This window comes from Stenella coeruleoalba, assembly GCF_951394435.1.
Source record: "Stenella coeruleoalba genome assembly, chromosome: 10".
Lineage (NCBI taxonomy): Eukaryota > Metazoa > Chordata > Mammalia > Artiodactyla > Delphinidae > Stenella > Stenella coeruleoalba.
The window spans coordinates 98,568,173-98,590,050 of record NC_137156.1 but is presented as its reverse complement, the minus strand read 5'-3'; the positions used below and the strand labels follow the sequence as shown (position 1 = coordinate 98,590,050).

General features: G+C 49.1%; 1 protein-coding gene across 1 annotated transcript in view; it reads left to right on the top strand.

Annotated features, from left to right (window-relative positions):
- Positions 1-21,878, top strand: part of ATP2B2 (ATPase plasma membrane Ca2+ transporting 2) — a 402,426-nt gene that overhangs the window by 111,381 nt on the left and 269,167 nt on the right. The window contains exon 4 of the mRNA XM_079933858.1: positions 17,588-17,632. The gene's annotated coding sequence lies outside the window, so the exon portion shown is untranslated. The remainder of the gene's footprint in view (positions 1-17,587; positions 17,633-21,878) is intronic.

The window sequence follows — 21,878 nt, the reverse complement described above, 5'->3', positions numbered from 1 at the left end:
AAAGACTTCCTTTAACATTTCTTAGAGTATGACTGCTGGTGATGAATTCTTTTAGGTTTTGTGTGTCTGAAAATGTCTTTATTTTGCCATTGTTTTCAAAAGATATTTTTGGCAGTAGATTTACACTTCTTTCTTTTTTCCTTAGATACCATATATATGTGTTAGCATGTGGTATTTGTTTTTCTCTTTCTGACTTACTTCACTCTGTATGACAGACTCTAGGTGCATCCACCTCACTACAAATAACTCAATTTCGTTTCTTTTTATGGCTGAGTAATATTCCACTGTATATATGGGCCACATCTTCTTTATCCATTCATCTGTTGATGGACACTTAGGTTGCTTCCATGTCTTGGCTATTGTAAATAGAGCTGCAGTGAACATTTTGATACGTGACTCTTTCTGAATTATGGTTTTCTCAGGGTATATGCCCAGTAGTGGGATTGCTGGGCCGTATGGTAGTTCTATTTGTAGTTTTTTAAGGAACCTCCATACTGTTCACCATAGTGGCTGTATCAATTTACATTCCCACCAACAGTGCAACAGTGTTCCTTTTTCTCCACACCCTCTCCAGCATTTATTGTTTCTAGATTTTTTGATGATGGCCATTCTGACTGGTGTGAGATGATATCTCATTGTAGTTTTGATTTGCATTTCTCTAATGATTAATGATGTAGAGCATTCTTTCATGTGATGTTGGCAATCTGTATATCTTCTTTGGAGAAATGTCTATTTAGGTCTTCTGCCCATTTTTGGATTAGGTTGTTTGTTTTTCTGTTATTGAGCTGCATGAGCTGCTTGTAAATTTTGGAGATTAGTCCTTTGTCAGTTGCTTCATTTGCAAATATTTTCTCCCATTCTGAGGGTTGTCTTTTGGTCTTGTTTATGGTTTCCTTTGCTGTGCAAAAGCCTTTAAGTTTCATTAGGTCCCATTTGTTTATTTTTGTTTTTATTTCCATTTCTCTAGGAGGTGGGTCAAATAGGATCTTGCTGTGATTGATGTCATAGAGTGTCCTGCCTATGTTTTCCTCTAAGAGTTTGATAGTGTCTGGCCTTACACTTAGGTCTTTAATCCATTTTGTGTTTATTTTTGTGTATGGTGTTAGGGAGTGTTCTAATTTCATACTTTTACATGTACCTGTCCAGTTTTCCCAGCACCACTTATTGAAGAGGCTGTCTTTTCTCCGCTGTATATTCTTGCCTCCTTTATCAAGGATAGGGTGACCATATGTGCATGAGTTTATCTCTGGGCTTTCTATCCTGTTCCATTGATCTATATTTCTGTTTTTGTGCCAGTACCATACCGTCTTGATTACTGTAGCTTTGTAGTATAGTCTGAAGTCAGGGAGCCTGATTCCTCCAGCTCCATTTTTCTTTCTCAAGATTGCTTTGGCCATTCGGGGTCTTTTGTGTTTCTATACAAATTGTGAAACTTTTTGTTCTAGTTCTGTGAAAAATGCCAGTGGTAGTTTGATAGGGATTGCATGGAATCTGTAGATTGCTTTGGGTAGTAGAGTCATTTTCACAATGTTGATTCTTCCAATCCAAGAACATGGTATATCTCTCCATCTATTTGTATCATCTTTAATTTCTTTCATCTGTGTCTTATGGTTTTCTGCATACAGGTCTTTTGTCTCCTTAGGTAGGTTTATTCCTAGATATTTTATTCGTTTTGTTTCAGTGGTAAATGGGAGTGTTTTCTTAACTTCACTTTCAGATTTTTCATCATTAGTGTATAAGAATGCCAGAGATTTCTGTGCATTAATTTTGTATCCTGCTACTTTACCAGATTCATTGATTAGCTCTAGTAGTTTTCTGGTAGCATCTTTAGGATTCTCTATGTATAGTATCATGTCATCTGCAAACAGTGACAGCTTTACTTCTTCTTTTCCGTTTTGGATTCCTTTTATTTCTTTTTCTTCTCTGATTGCTGTGGCTAAAACTTCCAAAACTATGTTGAATAAGAGTGGTGAGAGTGGGCAACCTTGCCTTGTTCCTGATCTTAGTGGAAATGGTTTCAGTTTTTCACCATTGAGGATGATGTTGGCTGTATGTTTGTCATATATGGCCTTTATTATACTGAGGAAAGTTCCCTCTATGCCTACTTTCTGCAGGGTTTTTATCATAAATGGGTATTGAATTTTGTCGAAAGCTTTCTCTGTATCTATTGAGATGATCATATGGTTTTTCTCCTTCAATTTGTTAATATGGTGTATCACGTGGATTGATTTGCATATGTTGAAGAATCCTTGCATTCCTGGAATAAACCCCACTTGATCATGGTGTATGATCCTTTTAATGTGCTGTTGTATTCTGTTTGCTGGTATTTTGTTGAGGATTTTTGCATCTATGTTCATCAATGATATTGGCCTGTAGTTTTCTTTCTTTGTGACATCTTTGTACACTTCTTTTCTTTCCATATTTTAAAGCTGTTACCCCGCTATCTTCTCACTTGCATTGTTTCCAGTGAGAAGTCTGTCGTCATTATCTTTGTTTCTTTGTATATTATGCATCTATTTCTTTATGGCTACTTTTAAGATTTTCTCTTTATCACATGTTTTGAGAAATTTGATTTTGAAGATCCTTGATACAGTTTTCTTTATGTTCCTTTCGGCTTCCTGAGTGGGTGTGTTTATAGTTTTCATCCAATGTTGTAAAATTTTCAGCCATTGTTTCTTCAAATACTTTTCTGCATTTTCTCCCCTTTCTCCTCTCCTTTGAGGACTCTAGCACAAATATTAAGCAACTTAAAGTTGTCCCACAGTTCACTGATGCTCTATTCTGTTGTTTCTTCTCTCTAATCATTGTGTTTCCTTTTAGTTTCTATTGCTGTCTTCAAGTGCATTAATCTTTCCTTCCACACTGTCTAATCTACTGTTGGTCTCATCCAGTGTCTTTTTCATTACACACATTGTAGTTTTCATCTCTAGACATTAGATCTGTCTTTTCTATATCTTCCTTATCTCTACTTACCTTTTTGAATATATGGAATTCAGTTATAATAACATTGCATCCCTATCTGCTCATTCTAATGTATAGATCAGTCTGGGTCACTTTTGATTGCTTTATCTTCTCATTATGATTGTAATTTCCAGCTTCTTTGCATACCTGATAATTTTTTAATGGGTTCCAGACACTGCGTGTTACCTTGTTGGGTGCTAGATGTTTTTGTATCCCTATCAATATACTTGAGCTTTGTCTGAGAGGCAGTTAAGCTACTTGGAAGCAATTTGATCCTTTTGGGTCCTGCTTTGAGTATTTCTCTCATGGAACCAGAGCAGTGCTCAGTTTGGAGCTATTTGTTGCCCCCTTCTGAGTACTTGACTTAGTGTCCCATGAATCCTGAGCATTGCCAGTCTGGCTGGTGGCTATGGGCACTATTCCCAGCCCTACCTGAGTGTCAGGCCTTGTTCTCTGTAGTCCTTTTGGGTGGTTCTTCCCCTGGCCTTCGGTAGTTTCCTCATACACAGGCCAGATCGGTACTCAGCTGCGTACTGCAGGGTTCCCTCTGCGATCTCCAGATCTCTCTGCACTGCTCTTGTCTCTCCAATGTCCAGTCCTGGACCCTCAGCTCCATCTCCTCAATGCAAGGAGTCCACTAGTTTCCACCTGGGTTCCCCCTGCTGAGCCATGGCCTGGAAACTTCTCAAGTCAGTAAGCTGGGGCAGTCACTGGGCTCACTTCTTATTTCTCATCTTTCGGTTACCACTGTCCCTCATTGTCTGATGTCCAGTTGCAAACAAATTATCGTTTTGTACGTTTTGCCCACTTTTCAGTCTTTGCAGGCTTGAGGGTAAGCTGGTCTCTGTTACTCCATCCTAGCTGGAAGTGAAAGTCCCCTGAGCAGTTTAAATCAGGGAAGAAATGGACCGTCTTCACCTTTTAGAACAATCCCTGTTTCTAGAAGTTCTTTCTAATCTGCGTGGGGCCATAGGCAACCAGGTCCCTCGGCCTGAGTGAGCTCATTTTTCCAGCCTCCTCCAACTCAGAAAGGTGGTGTGGGCATGAAGCCAGACCTTCAGGACCGGCCCTGTGCATCTCCTGGGAAGTGGCCCAGCCTCCCCCGCTGTCACCTCACGTTCCTGTCTGTGGGTCCCTGGCTCTCAGAGGCAGGGAGCATTTGGGTGAGCGAAGCAGCTCATCACTGATGCCAGGAGAGCACTCAGGGGCCACAGGAAGAGAAACTTGCCTTTACATTACAACAGCACTTCTGCATCGGGCTTGCCCACATCCTGCCCCTGTAGGGTCAGCAGACCGAGGATTTTATCCCCTTCTTAGAGGCTGAAGTTGTGGGAGGTCATCCAGTTGCTAAGTGGCATGGTTTGTATTTCTGAACACTTGTGCAAGTTTTGGAACCCAAGGCTTCAATTTGGGTGGCCCTGAGGGGTCCTTTGCCCCTGCACATGTCCCAGGAGGCCCAGCAGGAAAGCCTGGGAGTGAGCGTCAGAGCCACCGACATAGCCTCTCTCGCCGCAGGAATCTCTTTGAGCTGAGGCCAGGAAGCACTCAGTGAAACACCCCCCAGGGGACCATTTTCAGAGGGTGGTCTTGCCTGGTCAGTGCAAAGCCAGCAGGGATTGACGAGGATGACCGAGAAGGTGCCATCCTTGTCAGGGAAGAGCAGGGCTTTGTGGGAGGATGCCCTTGGCTGCTGTGTTGTCGCTGTGTGCAAAGTGCTACCTAGGAGGAGCCAGTGGAATTTTCCACCAAGGCCAAATCATGGCAGACTGTGCTGGACAGCAGCGTCTGATTCCTGTCTGTCCCTGCGTCCCAAGTGCTCAGAACACTGGAGAGGGTGGGGGGAAGGGATGGGGTGGGCTTCCAAGTCTCCAGACATGGGAAGAAATGGCACAGGGGTACGATGGAGAAACTTCACCACCGTACATACCTAAGAGCCAGGAAGTCGCATTGCCTGGTGTCCTCAGGGTGTCATTGGTGGAGGGAGGGGCACTGCATGTGGATTTTAGAGCTGCTTCCTGATTACTTGACCTGCAACACTCCTAACCCCTGAGACTCTGACTCAGAGCCTCCAAACTGGGGGGTCTTCGGGCTAATCCTGTGGATACATGTTTAATTCTGTGTATGTTGCATTATCCCACCTGCTGTTTTAAACTGGAATTAGCTGCCCAAATCCCCAAACTGAGAGATGTTGTGGAAAAACCTGAGTTTCCAACTCCTTTTGAAAATTTTAGAAGCTTGGGCAACTGTGAGCTGAGTGGTGGCCACTCTGCAAGCCCCCACAGTCCCCACCACTCCCTATTGCCTCCCACACAGCAGGGCCACTGGGAACTCACCAGTTCCTGTGGATGGACACTCACCTGGTGATCCTGTGGATGTTGGAAGGCCCCTCCTCTGTCAGGTACGGCCTGCCCCCTCTAGTATCCACGGAAGGGTCCCTGAAGCCACACTTAAGGGGTCATCTCCCTTTCCTCGAGCTGAGTAACATGCTGCCGTGTCTCCCTGGCACCCAGCTCAGACCCGTGAGCCCTGACTTCCCTAGCAAACCTGTCCCTCGAGAAAGTTCTGTGAAGCTCAGTCCTAGAAAGAGTGGAGCAATTTGCATGTTGGCAGAGGGCAGAGCCTCACGCCAAAGGCTCCTGCAGGGGGCCTGGCAGAGCTGGCCCATCCTCTTTAGAGGTGAAAAGAGAAGCCCAGGAGAAGGGCAGGGACCCCTCCGTGTCAGGTGTCCCTCTGTCGCAGGGTAGAGCTCAAGGCCAGGCTCTCCCACTTCGTTCAGGGCTCGTTCCACCGTCAACTTTGTCTCAGAAGTCTGTTTCATCAAAAAATTGTGATGCACCTGCCACGTGCTGGGCCCTGGGGTAACCAGGGCAAGGAGGCGAGGTCCCTGTTCCCACAGGTCCTCAGAACAATGACAGCTAACATGGAGGGACACTCTTGAACCCAGTAACTGTTAATGCTTACAGGACCCACAGAGGATACTGACTGCATGGGTGGCAAACTCAGATGTCCCCAGGGCCAGACTGATGCCAGGTTGCAGGAAGGTGGGGGGAGGTGGGTATAAGCAGTGAGGAATAGTGGGACTTAGAGGGACTTTGGTGCCTCTAAGGGAACAGTCACACTCATGCCATCCAATAGTTCACCTTGTGGGAAGGTGAGATCCAGGAGCCAGATATTCCCATTTTCAAGAAAATCCAGAAATCTGCACTTTTATATGTAAGTTTCCTAATTGTTAAACCTGTCTCCATGCCAACAACAAAAAATCGTCTCCAGACTGGATACAGCCTTTGGCCACTTCCCACTCTCATGAGACATAGAGAAGGAAAGGCTTTTCCTGAGGTCATACAGCAAGATAGTGACCGAGCCAGGCCTCAAACCCGAGCCTCCTGATCCAGGCGAGGGACCTCATGGGCCTGCTTCACATTAACTTCAAAGTCCCTTCTCTCTTCTGGATATGGGACAATATTTCAGCTTTGGGCACAAACCACTTAGGGTGAGAAATACAACCCTCCTGAAACTTCTATAACAAACAGATTGGGAAATTGCCATCAAGTCATGTTAATTCTTCTGCCACCTTCTGAATTTTAATCCTGACGTTGTATTTGACGTGGAGCCGCTTTTGCTCCTTCCTGCCAGAATGCAGGGGACCCCATGCCTCTTGTTAAAGGAGGCAGGACCTGTTTTGCATGGGGCGTATGGAGCCCGGAGTTCTCTTCTGGGGGCAGGAGTGGGGTCCACTCTGCATGGTCTGTCCCACTGTGTCCACAGCAGCCCCTTGGCAACGACCTTCTCTCCCAAAGCCTGGGCCTCCAGGAGCCTGTCTCAGTTAGCAGGAGCTTAGGCACCGCTGATCAGATGGGAGGCACAGGTCTTTTTGCTGGATTTGAAACCTGGCTCTGCCACTTACCAGTTATGTGACCTCGGGCAAGTCACTTCACCTCTCTGAGCCCCAGGAGTCTTCATCTATAAAACGGGTTCAGTACTATTTACACGCAGAGTTGTCGTGTAACTCTGTTCCTACCTGAAGTTGCTATAGGTAGGAAAGATGGACTTACCACGTGGCTGTTAATAGTAGTGTTAATTAGAGCATATAAACATGGAGTTCAACTGAATTAGAAAATTGATTTGGCAAATGCTTTCCCCTTCTGATTTACACCTAGGTTAATTTTGTTTAATTTTAATAAACATTTACATGGCACTTACGAAGTGGCAAACTCTATGCTAAGCACTTTGCAAATATTGACTCATTTAATCCTTGCAGCCACTCTCTGTGGCAGATACTACTTTAGAGATTTCCAGATAAGGAAACTGAGACACAGAGAGAATCAGTAACTTGCTCCAGGACGTGCAGCTGGCAGGTGGCAGGGCTGGGCTGCAAAACCGATCCACATGGGATAGGGTCAGTGCGCACAGCTATGTACTTCCCCTTTTCTGCTTCTGAAACACAAGTTCCAGTTTGGAATGGACCAACTCAGAGGAAGAAGCCGTCCTTTCTCTAGATGAGGAAGCGATTGAAAGACAGTGCCTTGGGAGACAAAAGACATGGGATCAAATCCCCGCTCTGCCTCCTGCCTGGCTGTGTGACATCGGGCAAAGGATTCCCCTCCCCTGAGCCTCGCTTTCCTGGTCTCTCCACTGCGCTAATACCACCACCTACCTCTCAGTCGGAGGAAAGTGGAGTCAGCCATGGATGTGAAAGTGCTTTAGAAAGTCTTAAATGCAGGATTTGGCATTTGGGGGAGTTAAATAGTCAGGATCATAAAGCTGGGTTTCACTCAAAAGTGTCCAGCCCTTAAGCATTGCCCTCCCTTTTCTATGAGGATCCCATGAAACTGTCAGGCGAAGAGCTGTGCCTGCCCCCCACCATGGCGAGTGGTCATCCTGTCCTGGGGGCGGGCCGTGTCTCTTAGGCCTGTCCTCTGGCCCTGCCTGGACTCTTTGCTCCAGGATTGGGGTGTGTTGACAATCCAGCAGTAAGAGGCTCAGCCCCCCCTCAACGCCAAGCATCGATACCCATGTGGGTCGTAAGAGGATTTCTGCCTTTGTGTTGCTTGGCAATATTTTGTTTAAATGAATTTCTGCCAGGGATTAATATAGTTTGTGAGCTGAACTGCTTACTTGGCAGGAAGGCGGAAATGAATCAGGGTTTTAAGAAACCTGATGTAAAGACAGTTTTTAGAATGAGGGCATGCAGATGAAGCTTAGGGGTGCGGTTAACATCCCTGCTGGGCCACTCCCCCGCTCTGGGACCCTCCACCTGCAGCCAGAGCTCGCCATCTCCTCTGCAAAATAACCGTCACAGGGTGGTGAGGGTGCATGACGCCTGGCAGGCAGCGCGCACTCTGCAGATGAAGGGTCAGCCCTGGGAGAGCGGGCTCTGCGCCCCCAGCACCCCGAGGGCCCGGCGTTGGTGGATGCATATGGGGGATCCTCATGCTTCTCAGATTCCGTGTTACTCATTAAATCTGCCTCCTGACTCAATTTTAGTTGTAACCCTCAAATCAGTACTCACGGTGCTTTTGCAGTCATTTGCAGATATGTGCAAAGCGGTGAAAACTTTGAGTCACCCGACGTGAAGGTTCCCAGCTGAGGTTGAACAGGGTGTCGCTCTGCTTTCTTGTTTCAGCTCTCGTGTGTCAACAAGTGTGCTTCCTGGTGGTCTACTTGGTGCCACGTTTTTGCACTTTTTGTTGGTGATTTGGCTGTTTTAAATGGCCCCCACGCACGGTGCTGAAGTGCTGTCTAGTGTTCCTAAGCCAGGAAGGCTGTGATGCGTCTTATGAAGAAAATACGTGTGTCCGGTGAGCATCGTTCAGGCGTGAGTTCACTGTTAAGGAATCCACAGTGGATACTAAATAAGGTGTCTTTATACAGAAACACACATAAAACAAGGTTATGTATGGATCAGCTGATGAAAATGTTGCCAGTTGAGGCTCACAGGAACCTATCCCTGTATTTCCGCTAGGACCACTGTTTCAGTATTCGCTAACTCGGTGTTTGTCGAGATTTTATAGAACGTAACTACCACTAATAATAAGAATCAACTGTATAGCAATAGTTATTATCATTATTATGGTTTTTATTCTTCAAAAGGGAGTCAGGGAAGAGGTTGGATTTGGAGTTCTCCCACCTTGACGGCGGTTGTGAGGATCAAATGTGATAAAGGCTGTGAAGGGTGGTTGTAAACTGTAAAGTCTGTGGATAAGCATTACCTTAACTATCACATGGACATCCCGCTCCAGGGAAGTCATCCCGCACTGAGGACTCCGGGGAGGGCCTGCCTTGTTCCTCGGGGCTGAGATTGAGCTTTAGGGCCTTTAAGAGACCTCGCTGAAATGGGACAGGGGATGTCCTGGTGCCTCACAGGCACCACTTCCCTGTATATTAGTCATTTGCCGAAGCTTGGATGAGGGCTGTTCCTGGCTGATGTCCATTCTGTGGCCACCAACCAGCCTGGGCCCCCTCGCCTGGACAGAGGCATGGCTGCCCTACTGCTCCTAGCGTCCCCTCTGGGTTCCGTACATCCATTCTCCACATCACAGTAACTGGACTCCTCACCCTTCCACTTTCTGCCCTTTAATAGCTTCCCATTTTTCCCAGGAAAAAACCCTAAGCCCTGCCCATGGCCCACGAGTCGCTGGGTGCTCAGGCTCTTGCCTACGTCTCCAGCTTCATTTGATACCACGCTGCCTCTTGCTGTCTGCTCCAGCCCCACTGGCTTCCTCCCAGATCCTTGAATACACTGTGTCCCTCCTACCACTCTGCACTTGCGAAACCTCTCTCCCTATTCCCATTACCCACTCCCCACCTCCAACACCTTTACCTGTTCACAGCCTGCACACCCTTCAGGTCTCAGCTGAAGTCACTTCCCTGATGACCCTTGCTTGCCCCAGGACAAAGGGATCCCCGTGACGTAGCCTCCGCTCCACCCCACTTTCCCCTTTATAGAACCTGTCTCAGGGACAGTTCACATTCATTGGAGTGACCATTTTGTAAATGACCATCTCCCCATCTCTTCCCCGAGACTTTAAATTCCACGAGGTTAGACACTAGGGCTGCCTTAGTAAACCACTGAGGCCCCAGAGCAGAGCAGAGGGCCTGGCATGTCTAGGTGCTCAGCAGACACTTAGCATTTGAGCAAACAGCCATCCCCATGCAGCCCACTGGGGAAGCGGAGCCCAGCCATGCACACGGATTATCTTCTTTGACTCACAACTGCGCAGTGAAGTGGCGAGCTAATAGGTGCCCCACGTTGGAAGAAGATGATGATGAGGTGCAGAGAGACTGGCCTAAGGTCACACAGCTAAGAAGGGGCAGGGGCCGGATTTGCACCCAGGCCTGGCTGACCCAGGGGCCTGTGCTCTGAGCCTCTCCCTCCCGCCCCTCCCTTGTCTTCCCACCTTTGGTTTGTCCACACCCTGTGCATGACAGTTTTATATGTGAAGGGATGCATCATTTAGGGGACGCAGGACTTGACTCCATGTCACCAGCCTTTCTGATGTTTTCTCCTTTATATACGCTGGTGCCAAAGGCACAGCAAGATGGAGCCCATGGCTGATCTGTTCTTGGGGCTCTTGCTTGGCTGGCTGCCCTCAGCACATCACTTTGCAGAAAGGTGCTCACCTCTTAGAAAAGCCGAGTCTGACTGAAGGATTCAGTGCCTACTGGCAGCATCGGACATGCTTGGAGGGGCTTTGGCCTCTGATAGGCCTTGGGCGGGGGGGGTGGGGGTTGGTCCTAGGAGGCTGAGATAGCGGGACTCATTTGACTTGCCTCCCACCCCCCATTTTATGCATGAGAAAAGCGAGGGCCAGGAAAGGGAGAGAATTCATCCAAGGTCATAGAGTAAGTTTCAAAAGCCAAATGAGAAGCTGAGGCCCTGGGCTCCCTGAGCAGTGTCACTCACTTTTGTCTCGAGGTCTCACTGGTGAAATGGGGACAGGGGAAGGTTCTTTGTCTCTCCCAGTCTGTCATGGTATCTGAAATTTCACCATGAATTCTTTTGTCTTAGAGAAATTTCTGCTAGTTCTCTAACAGAATGAAAATACCCTTAGATGGATGAAGTTGGGAGGGAGAGCTTAAGTCATCAGCCACATAATTTATTCATTAATGTCTCCGTCCATCCCCTTCTTTCTCCTTCTGCATCTTCTTCTATCCACTTACCTGTCTCTCCAACCATCCATCCGCCCACCCATCCATCCATCCATCTACCCATCCATCCCCGCCATCCATTCCTTTCACCAGATTCTTACTGAACACCAATTCTGTGACTGGCTCTGTGGCATAGAGAGATGAATATGGCTCAGGTCCGGCCTCTGCAGAGCCCCCAGTACCCTGGAGGCAGCAGGTTTCCCCTGCACCGTGAGGACCACACTGGGGGAGCTTCACAACCTGGCTCCACAGAGAAGAGATGGCCCAACAGAAAGACCCTGACCCTGAGTTCTTCATCCTGACTCTTGCTATCAACCAGCTGTGTGTGCTCGGGGAAGATCCCTCCCCTCTGGACTCCGTGTACGCATCTGGGATGTGGGCAGGTTGGGCTAGATGAGAGTTGCCCAGATTCCAGTCATTGTCATACCTCCTCCTCACCTGTAGATGAGGTCACCTGTCCTGAAAAGTACTTTGTGTTTCTATTCAAATGAGCTCACTTTTTAAAAAATCAAAATGAAACTTATTGCTACCATAAATGGAAAAAAAATGGTAACAGCAGTTATGAATAGAAAGTAACCATAAAAACACTAAAAAAAAAAAAAAAAAGGCAAACTGCTGGTTAAATTGAGGTGGACATTGCTTCCCACCAGTGGAGCCCTGCTGTCCTGGCTCTGTCCTGGCCACTCTCTCCTGCACCCTTTGGATGTGCCCCGGGCCTGGCCCCTCCTGAGAACTCACACCTCCTCTGCAAGGTCAGGAAGCCATGAGCCGGATTCTGTAACTCAAACCGGGTGGTATCTGCTTCAAATCCTGATGGCGGAGAGAAACCAATATGGAAATCTGAAGCCGTGCCATCCGCTAGCTCCACGGCGTCAGGTGCTGCCCGTCCCTCGGAGAGGACCCTGACCCGTTCTAATCTTACCTTCAGCCACCAGACTCCTCCACTCCGTCTCCACCCCCCCACCCTTGACCCAGGGCCCCCAAAGCCCATGACCCTGTAGGGCCCCCAGGGCATGGCCTTCCAGAATCTCCCTGTGGCCTTAGCAGGTCTGATCAGAGAAAAATGTCTCTTGGATACTCCAAGGCCTGAAATGCCCCCACTCTTCTTGCCCCTGGAAGGCAGGCAGCCTGGGGGAGCCAGGAGACCTGGCTTTGGGGTGCGCTGTGCTCTGACGGCTCCCTGTGCCGCCCCACCTCTGAAGTTCAGGGGGCTGTGGTGCCCTGAACTGACTTCAAGGGTATTATTTACTCGAAAAAATGTTCCATTTTGGATTCAGATTTCAGAAGGATATTTGAAATGCTGAACCTACTGCCAGCTCTTTTGAGGACACAGAAAAGCCCACTTTCTCCTCTGGCATTGGCTCCCGCCTGGGGCACTGGGGGGAGGGTTATCTTCGTAGCACCCAGCCCCCATACCCAGATCTGAATAGCCAAGCCAGGAAAACCCAGAAGGGGAAAAAATGTTAAAAACAGAGCACTGGGCTTTGCATTAGAAAGTGCTTTTTCTCTCTATTTAATAGTTATGTTCTCTCCTACAGGTCTTGTCGTTCATTCATTCATTCATTCCACCAGGCTGGTGTTCAACTGACAAGCACCTGTAGGTTATTTATAGCTTGAGTCCCTCTTGGTACATGCCCCGTGTAAAATATTTTAAACATCATCCCTAAACATATTTATTGAGCACACACTGTGTATGTATGTGTTTCAGCCTCTGAGTTTGTCAAGCCCTTGGACACACCAGTGTCCAGACACGGTCCATCCCTCAAGAGCTTATGGTCCATTGTGGGAAGAGACACACCCACCATTGCAGGGCAAGGATGGCTGTGATGGAGATCCAGACACGGCACCTGCCATGGGAGCTGGAGGAGGGCACCCTCCCATCTTGGTCAGAAATGCAGCAGAGACGTTTTGGAAAAATTACCCAGAGGGTGAAATTCCACACCTCAGACTCTTATTGAATCCCCTTATTGACAGAGCAGGAAGGTACCTGAGAGATCTTTGAGGCCAGCATTCCCAAAGTGGGTTCTGAGGAATGCTAGTTTTGTGGGTGTTAATAGACATTACTCCCCCAAAAAAGTTTGAAAGTGAAGTTAGTTCGGGAAATGCTGGGTCCAGCAAAACTAAGCCGGTTTCTATGTTGCAGGACTTATCAGAGCCTGATGTGTTCATCGCTTTGTGAAATCTACAAGGGCGGCAGGGGCTTCAGCATGAACCATGGCCCCCTCTAAGCAGCCTCTCACAAGTCTAGTGCTTCCCAGAGCTTATTCAGGGGGATTCTAATTTAGTGCATCCCCCGGGCACAGATAGGGCAGCTGTGGCGCAGAGAGTGGCTGGCACTTGGTCAACATCTCACAGGAAGCAGGGGGCCGAGCTGGGGCTAGAACCCAGGGCTCCACCCCTGCTAGCAGGCTGTTTAGGGCATGTGGTTTGGGCTTTGGCTGCTAGTGCCACGTGAGAAGCATGGAATCCACATGGGCTGAAGCAATCCTGGGAAGATTCCTGGAAGAAAGTCTGGGGCCCCTGGGAGCCAATGATTCGTGACTTTATTGGCTAAACAGTGGTATTACTGAGAAGCAGTCCTCACTGTAACCTCATCGATGCCCAATTTGCTGAAAGGGGACTTCAGGATGGGGAAGGCCTCCCACCAGCGATTAGTCCCTGAACTCACAAAGGATGGAGGTACCTGGAGGTGTATTTTCCGGGTCCCTTCCTCAGGGGAACCTCCCCTGATTGCCACCTCTAAATCAAAATGATTGTCCACACCCCAAGTTCTCATTCCGGGTGTTTTGTAGTGTCGTTTTACCCTTACTTCATCTTCCTTGTGAGTTTTGTTCTTAGCCAGTGTGAGATCCCCACTAGTTTATAAGTAATTTGCAAGCAGAGCTGGTGGTTCCTTCTTCCTTGTTATGGTTAATGTTTATCAAGAACTCACTGTATGCCGGGCACAGCCCTCCATGTTTTCCCTGCATCCTCTCAGTTTCTCTTCATCACTGCCCTCTCCAGTGGCTATTTCTATTCCCATTTTATGGAGGAGAAAACTGAGGCACAGGAGGTTGAAGTGACTTGCTCGAGAACATGGGCCAGTAAAGATGAAGTGAAGATTTGAACTCAGGCCTTCATTTCTCTTTATGGGCTGACTTGTGAAATCGGCTGGAGTTGAGTTGTGGATAATCCCACAGGCTTCCTGCTCTCCTGGATCAGTGACCTGAAGCCCGGGGGTTGGGGCCCCCACCCAGGGACCGTGCTCCAAGCTCAGCCCTGTCTCGGCTGGTTCACCGTTAGAGGATCCAGGGAGCGAGGTGCATCACCTGCAGTTTAGAAGGGCAAGAGCTGTTGACTGACAGCTGGCAAGGCCTTCAGCTTCCCACACCCCCTACCCCTGTGCCTGACCGTGCCCCAGGCCTTCTGGAGACCTAGTCTCACTCACCCTCATGTCACTTCAGAACTTTCCATGCCGGGGGTCTGGCGGTTTTCCCGCCAATCACCCCTCATCTTAGCCTTTCACCTTCATTTACGGACAGAAAAACGTGGACGCAGGGTTCATAGCTGTTGTCAGTGTGGATAAAATGTTAACAGTGGCGACACCCAAGCACCACCCTCCCTGCAGTGCTGGCTGGGCCAGGGGCCGGGGTCTCCTTTCTTCCATAATTAAAAATTTGCCAGCGAGGACAGATTGCTCATCAGGCTTTCATCCCAGCAGTCCCTGTTGGAGAAGACAGGGCACCGCCGATGAGGCAGGCCTGGCTGTCCACAGCCTGGGCCCTTGCCACCGTGTGTGTGAGTTCAGGGCCTCAGGTGAGGAGCAGGTGGGCCCAGCTGAGCCTGGGGAGGCCCCTTGAACATCACGGAAGGGTACTGGGCGTGACAGGTGGCCGATTCTGCTTTCTGCCTCGTACAGGCTGAAATGTCAGGGAGAGGCCCGCAGAGGGTCAGAAAATGAGTGTGTGGAAACTAGTCAGGAGTCATCTAAATAACCCATAGCTAGTCCTGTCCGGTTAAAACTATGGGATATATACACTGGAAAGTTGCTAAGGGAGCAGCTCTTAAATGTTCTCACAGCAAAAAAGAAATGGTAATTATGTGATGTGATGCAGGTATTAGCTAACGCTACAGTGATCATCACTTTGCAATATATAAGCATATCACATGACACATACACCTTACACTCACATAATGTTATATGTCAATTATGTTTCAGTAAAGCTGATATATATACCCTCCACATTCTAACCAAGTGGGAAGAGTTCATTAAAAACTCCCAAAACAGGGCTTCCCTGGTGGCGCAGTGGTTGAGGGTCCGCCTGCCGATGCAGGGGACACGGGTTCGTGCCCCGGTCCGGGAGAATCCCACATGCCGCGGAGCGGCTGGGCCCGTGAGCCATGGCCGCTGAGCCTGCGCGTCCGGAGCCTGTGCTCTGCGATGGGAGAGGCCACAACAGTGAGAGGCCCGCGTACCGCAAAAAAAAAAAAAAAAATACACACAAAAACTCCCAAAACAACAAGACGCTTCATGGGCTAGTGTGTGTGAGGACCTAAGCACGGGGCCAGTTTGGAGAAAACATCCTCGTCGGCAGTGCTCGTTATCATTATTGTCCATCCATGTTGTTGCCCCTGCTACAGAACTCACTTGCCGTGCTGGTCTAAGGCGTGCTGGGTAACTCCTCTGGGACTCACCTTCCTTATCTGTAGCATCACTACAGTACCTGCCTCACAGATTTGGGATGAAGACAGGATGAACCAGGATCCCTTGATGTTGGTGCTTATTAGTAAAACCATTATTGAGAAAACTGAACCTGACACCAGTCTCCTGACTCAGCCGGGTCCTCGTGTGTCCCAGGCCAGGAGGCAGGGACAGCCTGGCAGGCCAACAGGACAGCGGCTCTGCCACTTTCTGGCTGTGTCTGCGGTGCAAGCCTCCCCCACTTCTCCTGGCCTCAGTTTGCCCATCTGCATAGAGCAGGTGCCAGAGCAGGTGATCTCCCGGGTCACTTCCAGCTCTGGGTTCCACGAAACCCTGCACCTGGCTGCCTCTTGTCAGGCTCTGTTCTTACTAGCTGCCCGCTCTCTCCGTGACTGCTCTATGTCAGCCTCGTGCCTGTGGATTCCCCGTAGCTCTGCTCCCAGACCTCTGTGAACCCTGTGCTGGGCTGTCTTTCTGGGAAGGGGACAGCCCGGCTCCGTAGTGAGAGGAATTTGACCGGTGTCCAGTGGAAGAGAATAGGTGCGGGTGGCGAGGTGAGCTCAGGGCCCCACGGATGGGGCTCCAGGTGCTGGGGGAGAGGGGGTAGCTGTAGGATGGGGCAGAAGACTCAGGCTGAGGCCAGGTGAGCAGAACAGAGAGGCTTTGGAAGGTTGCGGGCCAGCTAATAGTGGTTGGAGTGGAACCGAGCTTCTGACACCTTGAAGGACCTGGTCAGCCTTGGCTTACGGCCTGAGGGGTGTGGATCCAGTGGGTGAACGGGGCACGGGAGGCAGGGCCACTGCCCTGGATACCTGCCATTCACCCCTGGAGACCCACTGTCTGCCCTTCTCCACCCCGCCCTGTGCCGGGAGGGGACCTGTAGGGCTGCATCCGTTCAGTCCCTCCCCCTCCAGTTTCCTGTTGGCTTTGGCCAATGGGGAGCCCTGGCAAGCTGTAGAGTGAGGGGTGGGGGAGATGTTGGGGTATTTAGTCTCCCAGCTGTCCCTCTCAGGGTCACCTTGGGCTGGCTGCATGCCTTGCCCACAGGTGACAACTCCTATCAGGAGTCTTCCCATGCAGCCCACCGTGTGCCTGGGTCTGGAAACTATTTCTTCCTCCCACCCCCTTCCAGATTAGGGATGGTAGCAACAGGACCGCCACTTTGGCTCTCGCTGGGGAACTGCACCACTCCTCACATCTTTGTCAAGAGGTCCTTTATTAAACCCTCAGAACACTACCTGATTCAGCCCCCCAGAGCTGCAGAGCAGAGATACTGGAAAGGGACCCTGGAGAGGGGGTGGCAGGGCCCCTGACCCAAACTTTGCCTGGAGTCTGACTTAATCTTCTCACCCTTGATTATTCCAAGGGACGGGCCTGGCGTTCTTTCCCTGGAATTCTCAGTTTGTGTATCTGGAGCAGAGAAGGGATGGGTGAGGGAGGGAGCCTGGCAGGGCCAAGATGGGGAGCAGCCTGGGCTGTGCAGGTCGCACAGTCAGATGCCCGAGCAGCGCTGCTCACTCCAGCGCCCACGGGGGCAGATGGGTGGGATTGGGGAGCATCTGTGGGCCTAGAGGGACAGCCCCACGCAGCTCCAGCCCATGACTGTCCAATCTGCACGTGGCCCAGAGATGCAGCTCTCCCCGGAGGGGTCAGAAAGCCGGCTTTTAAGTGTGCAGTCCCTCGGTTTCTAAGTACTGGTATCAGTTCAAATATTAAATTTTAAACAGCCAGATCCGCATCCCTGGCCACCAGAAAATACAAGCCCCTCTGACAGGCGTTTCTGATCTCTGCTTATAGGTTTCTCACACCTGGAAAGCAGACTGAGAGCAGCCCAGGAGACAGGTGAGTGTGAGACCAAGACCCCTGGTTCACCTGGGGGGCTCAGAATCCCCACGTACACTGCAGCGCCGTCAATGGCCCTGATTAGGAAACACCTGGTTTGCAAATCACCGCTCCGTACAGTCAACTATCCCCACCTACACTTCAGCGCCGTCGACCTCCCCTCCCCACCCCGACTGCCCGGACTGCCCCAGCCTCCCTAACGCCTTCCTGACACCAAGGCTCTGGGCCGCTGCTCCCCAAACCCTGTGGACCTGTGAGTAGCCGGGGAGGAAAAGGAAGCAAGAAACAGATGTAAAACGGAGGTTTGGACACATTTGCTGCAGGTGTGATCTTCTCCCTTCCCTGTCCCCACAGAGCCTGTATGTTGCCACTTTACCTTGCTGAAATATTCCACTGAAACAGAGGTGTGCTTGGGTTAGTCAATGTCTTTGTTCTTTTCTTTCTTTCTTTCTTTCTTTTTTTGGATGCATTGGGTCTTCGTTGCTGCGCGCTGGCTTTCTCTAGCTGCGGCGAGAACTAGTTGGGGCTACTCTTCGTTGCAGTGCACGGGCTTCTTGTTGTGGTCGCTTCTCTTCGTTGCAGAGCACAGGCTCTAGGCGCGCGGGCTCAGTAGTTGTGGCGTGTGGGCTCTGGAGTATAGGCTCAGTAGTTGTGGCGCAGAGGCTTAGTTGCACCACAGCATGTGGGATCTTCCCAGACCAGGGCTCAAACCTGTGTCCCCTGCGTTGGCAGACGGATTCTTAACCACTGCGCCACCAGGGAAGTCCCAGCCAATGTCCTTTTGAGATAAAGAGCAATGTTCCCGGGTGGGTTACATGGCTATCATTTCAGTCATTCACGCTTGAGTATCTTTTAATGCTGTCAGATTATTTTTCAATTTGTGTCTGACGGAGGTCAGCCACACCGAGGGGTATTATTGACTTGGGGACTTGAGAAGGGGGAGCCCTGTGCGGAGGGCCCTGCCTAAGCCTGGGTGGGGCCTGGGACGGAACGAGGGCCTGGGAGCCCACAGAGGACTGTCCCAGAGCTTCATGACTGTTTGTCCATCCGTTTACAAACATTCAGAGACACAGCCCCTTTGCCTGGGGGACTGCCTGGGAGTTCTGCCAACGGCCCTGGGCTGCCGCTTCCCTAGCAACCTCGGAGAAATCGGAGAAATCGGAGAATCAGAGAAACTGTCCTTTCATGGGGTGCAAGTGTGGGGAGCTGGCTCTGTGCCTGGGTGGAATCAGCAGTCACTCCAGAGTGTTTGATAGGAGAGAGGCTTCTCCACCCAACACCCACTCCCTGCCACCATCTGCGTCACTCCTTGGGAAGGGATGAGGTAGCTCTGAAAGCTTCTGTCCAGATGTCATCTGTAGGTTAGTTACAAGAGAATGGGCAATTTGGGTTTTCGGCGTTTCCTGAGTTTTACGTAATAAGCCTGTGTTGCTTGCATTGTTTTTTTCCAAACGCTATCTGGAGTGGCCTAGGAAGCCCTGGGCATGCATGTCTACTGCAGAACTTCTCTGACCAGGTTAGCCGTTAGCAGATAGCAGGGTTTGGGGAACCAAGACATGGGCAGGTAAGTTTTGATGGAGAGGTAAAAGGTGGTAGTGAGGAAGGATTAAAGCTCTGTCGAAGGTGGCGTGGCCTCCTCCTCTGCTTTTGCTGTGGTCGTGAGCTAGGAAGCCAGATCGTGACCATTTTCCAAACATAACGTGGGCTTGATTGTTCCCTCCGTCAAGGTGCTTCTCACCTCAGGATACAATTGGCCCTTCCTCTCCCTGCTCAGCTCCTCCGAGAGCAGGGCCCTGTCGCCTTCCTTCCGCATTTCCAGGCCTCAGCAAGGCATTAGTGTGCGTGGCAACTGGTATTTGCTGAGTCCCTGCCATGTGCAGGAAAGGTGCGAAGGGTGTGGTGGGAATCTCTCGCTTCAGTTCATCCTGAGAACAAGATGAAATGCTTATCCCCATTCTGCAGGTGAGGAGACTGAGGCTTAAATAATTTTACTAAGAAACTCTCAAGCATGTCTACTGCAGTAAGAAGCAGTGACTTAGCTATAAGCAATTAAATCATTCAAATGGGCTTCTGAACACTCAAATTCAAAAAAATAATTTTTCTTAGTGCCCACTTGAAAGTGATATTGATTTATAAAATCAATGGTGGGCAGAAGGAATAGGATAAGCGAGTCGGGTGTGGAAGGCAGTGGTCGTTGAATTCGGTAGAAGCAAAGCTGATTATGTCAGAGAGTCATGAGCAAGAATGTTCCTGAGAGTGAGAGAGGTAGGGAGAGGCTGAGGCAGGCGTCCAACGGCAGGCAGGCACCTTAGGTTTAAGCTAGAGGGTAGTAGGGAGCTGTAGCAGGTTCTTGAGCGAAAATGAGAACAAAGCGGCAGAAAAATCTAGTTAGGAGGCTTTGCAGAAGTGCTGGGATGAGGATCTAGATCTAAGTTCTGGAAATAAAACTCCAGAGGAGATTTGGGAGATGTTGTTAGTGCTGTTTATTTATCTGGGCCTTTTGTGCATGCCGTTCTCTCTAGTCCACCCCCAACCTGGCAAACTCCTAAGCATCCTGTAAGGCCCCATTCACGGAGCCCCTCTGCCTGGAAGCTTTTCTTGACCTCCCAGGCAGTCACTCCTCCTCTCGGGCTGCCCCCCATTAGAGCACTGTTATACCACATCATGGGGACTTGTCTGCACACCTCCCTGTTTGTTGCCAGGCTTCACTGGGCTGAGGAGTTGGTCCTCAGCAAGTGTCCGTGGGTTGAGGTTGGTGATGTAAAGGAAATCAGTGATTAGATGTAAGCTGCAGAGGTAGGTGGAGCATAATTCCAAAATGATTCCAGGGTGACAATTTTATTAGTTATCAATCTCCGATTATGAGTGTGGCTCTGGTGAGAGCGGAGTGAGCAAGGCCGACATGGTCCCTTCCTCATGGCGCTTACAGCCTAGTGGGGGAAACAGATAATAAAGTAATAATTATAATGCAGTGAGTGCTATGAAGCCCAGTCTGCTGTGAGAGCCTAATGGTGGGGTAGGGGTGATGGAATCAAGATGCACTTCCTTGAGGAAGCGCTTATTAAAGAAATTGAAGGGTGTGTGGGAATGCATCTACTTGACCAGGTCATAGATGTTAGATGATGGACCAAGATGAAAGTGAGGAAAAGGGAAGCCCAAATAAGGGGAAAATGTATTCCTGCAAAGGCACAGACTGCAGAGGTCCTGTGGTGAGCAAGGAGTATTAGAAACACAGAAGCTGAGCATTACTAGAATACAAAGAGCAAGGGCTTCCACATATAAGCGATAACATACGATATTTGTCTTTCTCTCTCTGACTTACTTCACTCAGCATGACGATCTCTAGGTCCATCCATGTTGCTGCAATGGCATTATTTCATTCTTTTTTCATGGCTGAGTAATGTTCCATTGTGTAAATATACCACGTCTTCTTTATCCATTCCTCTGTTGATGGACATTTAGGTTGCTTTCATGTCCTGGATCTTATAAATAGTGCTGCAATGAATATTGTGGTACATGTATCTTTTCGAATTATGGATTTCTCCAGATATATGCCCAGGAGTGGGATTGTTGGATCAGATGGTAGCTCTATTTTTAGTTTTGTAGGGAACCTCCATACTGTTCTCCATAGTGGCTATACCAGTTTACATTCCCACCAACAATGTAGGAGGATTTCCTTTTCTCCACACCCTCTCCAGCATTTATTGTTTGTAGACTTTTTGATGATGGCCATTCTGACTGGTGTGAGGTGATGTTGAGCATCTTTTCATGTGCTTTTTAGCCGTCTTCATGCCTTCTTTGGAGAAATGTCTATGTAGATCCTCTGCCCATTTTTTCATTGGATTGTTTGTTTTTTTGATATTGAGCTGCATGTGCTATTTGTATATTTTGGAGATTAATCCCTTGTTGGTTGCTTCATTTGCAAATAGTTTCTCCCATTCTGAGGGCTATCTTTTCATTTTGTTTATGGTTTCCTTTGCTGTGCAAAAGCTTTTAAGTTCAATATGTGGAATATAAAAAAGGGGTACAAATGAACTTATCTGCAAAACAGAAATAGAGTTACAGATGCAGAAAACAAACTTATGGTTACTGGGGGTAAGGGGTGGGGAGGGATAAACTGGGAGATTGGGACTGAGATATCCACACTACTATATATAAAATAGATAACTGATAAGGACCTACTGTTTAGCACAGGGAACTCTACTCAGTACTCTATAATGGCCTATATGGACAAATAATCTAAAAA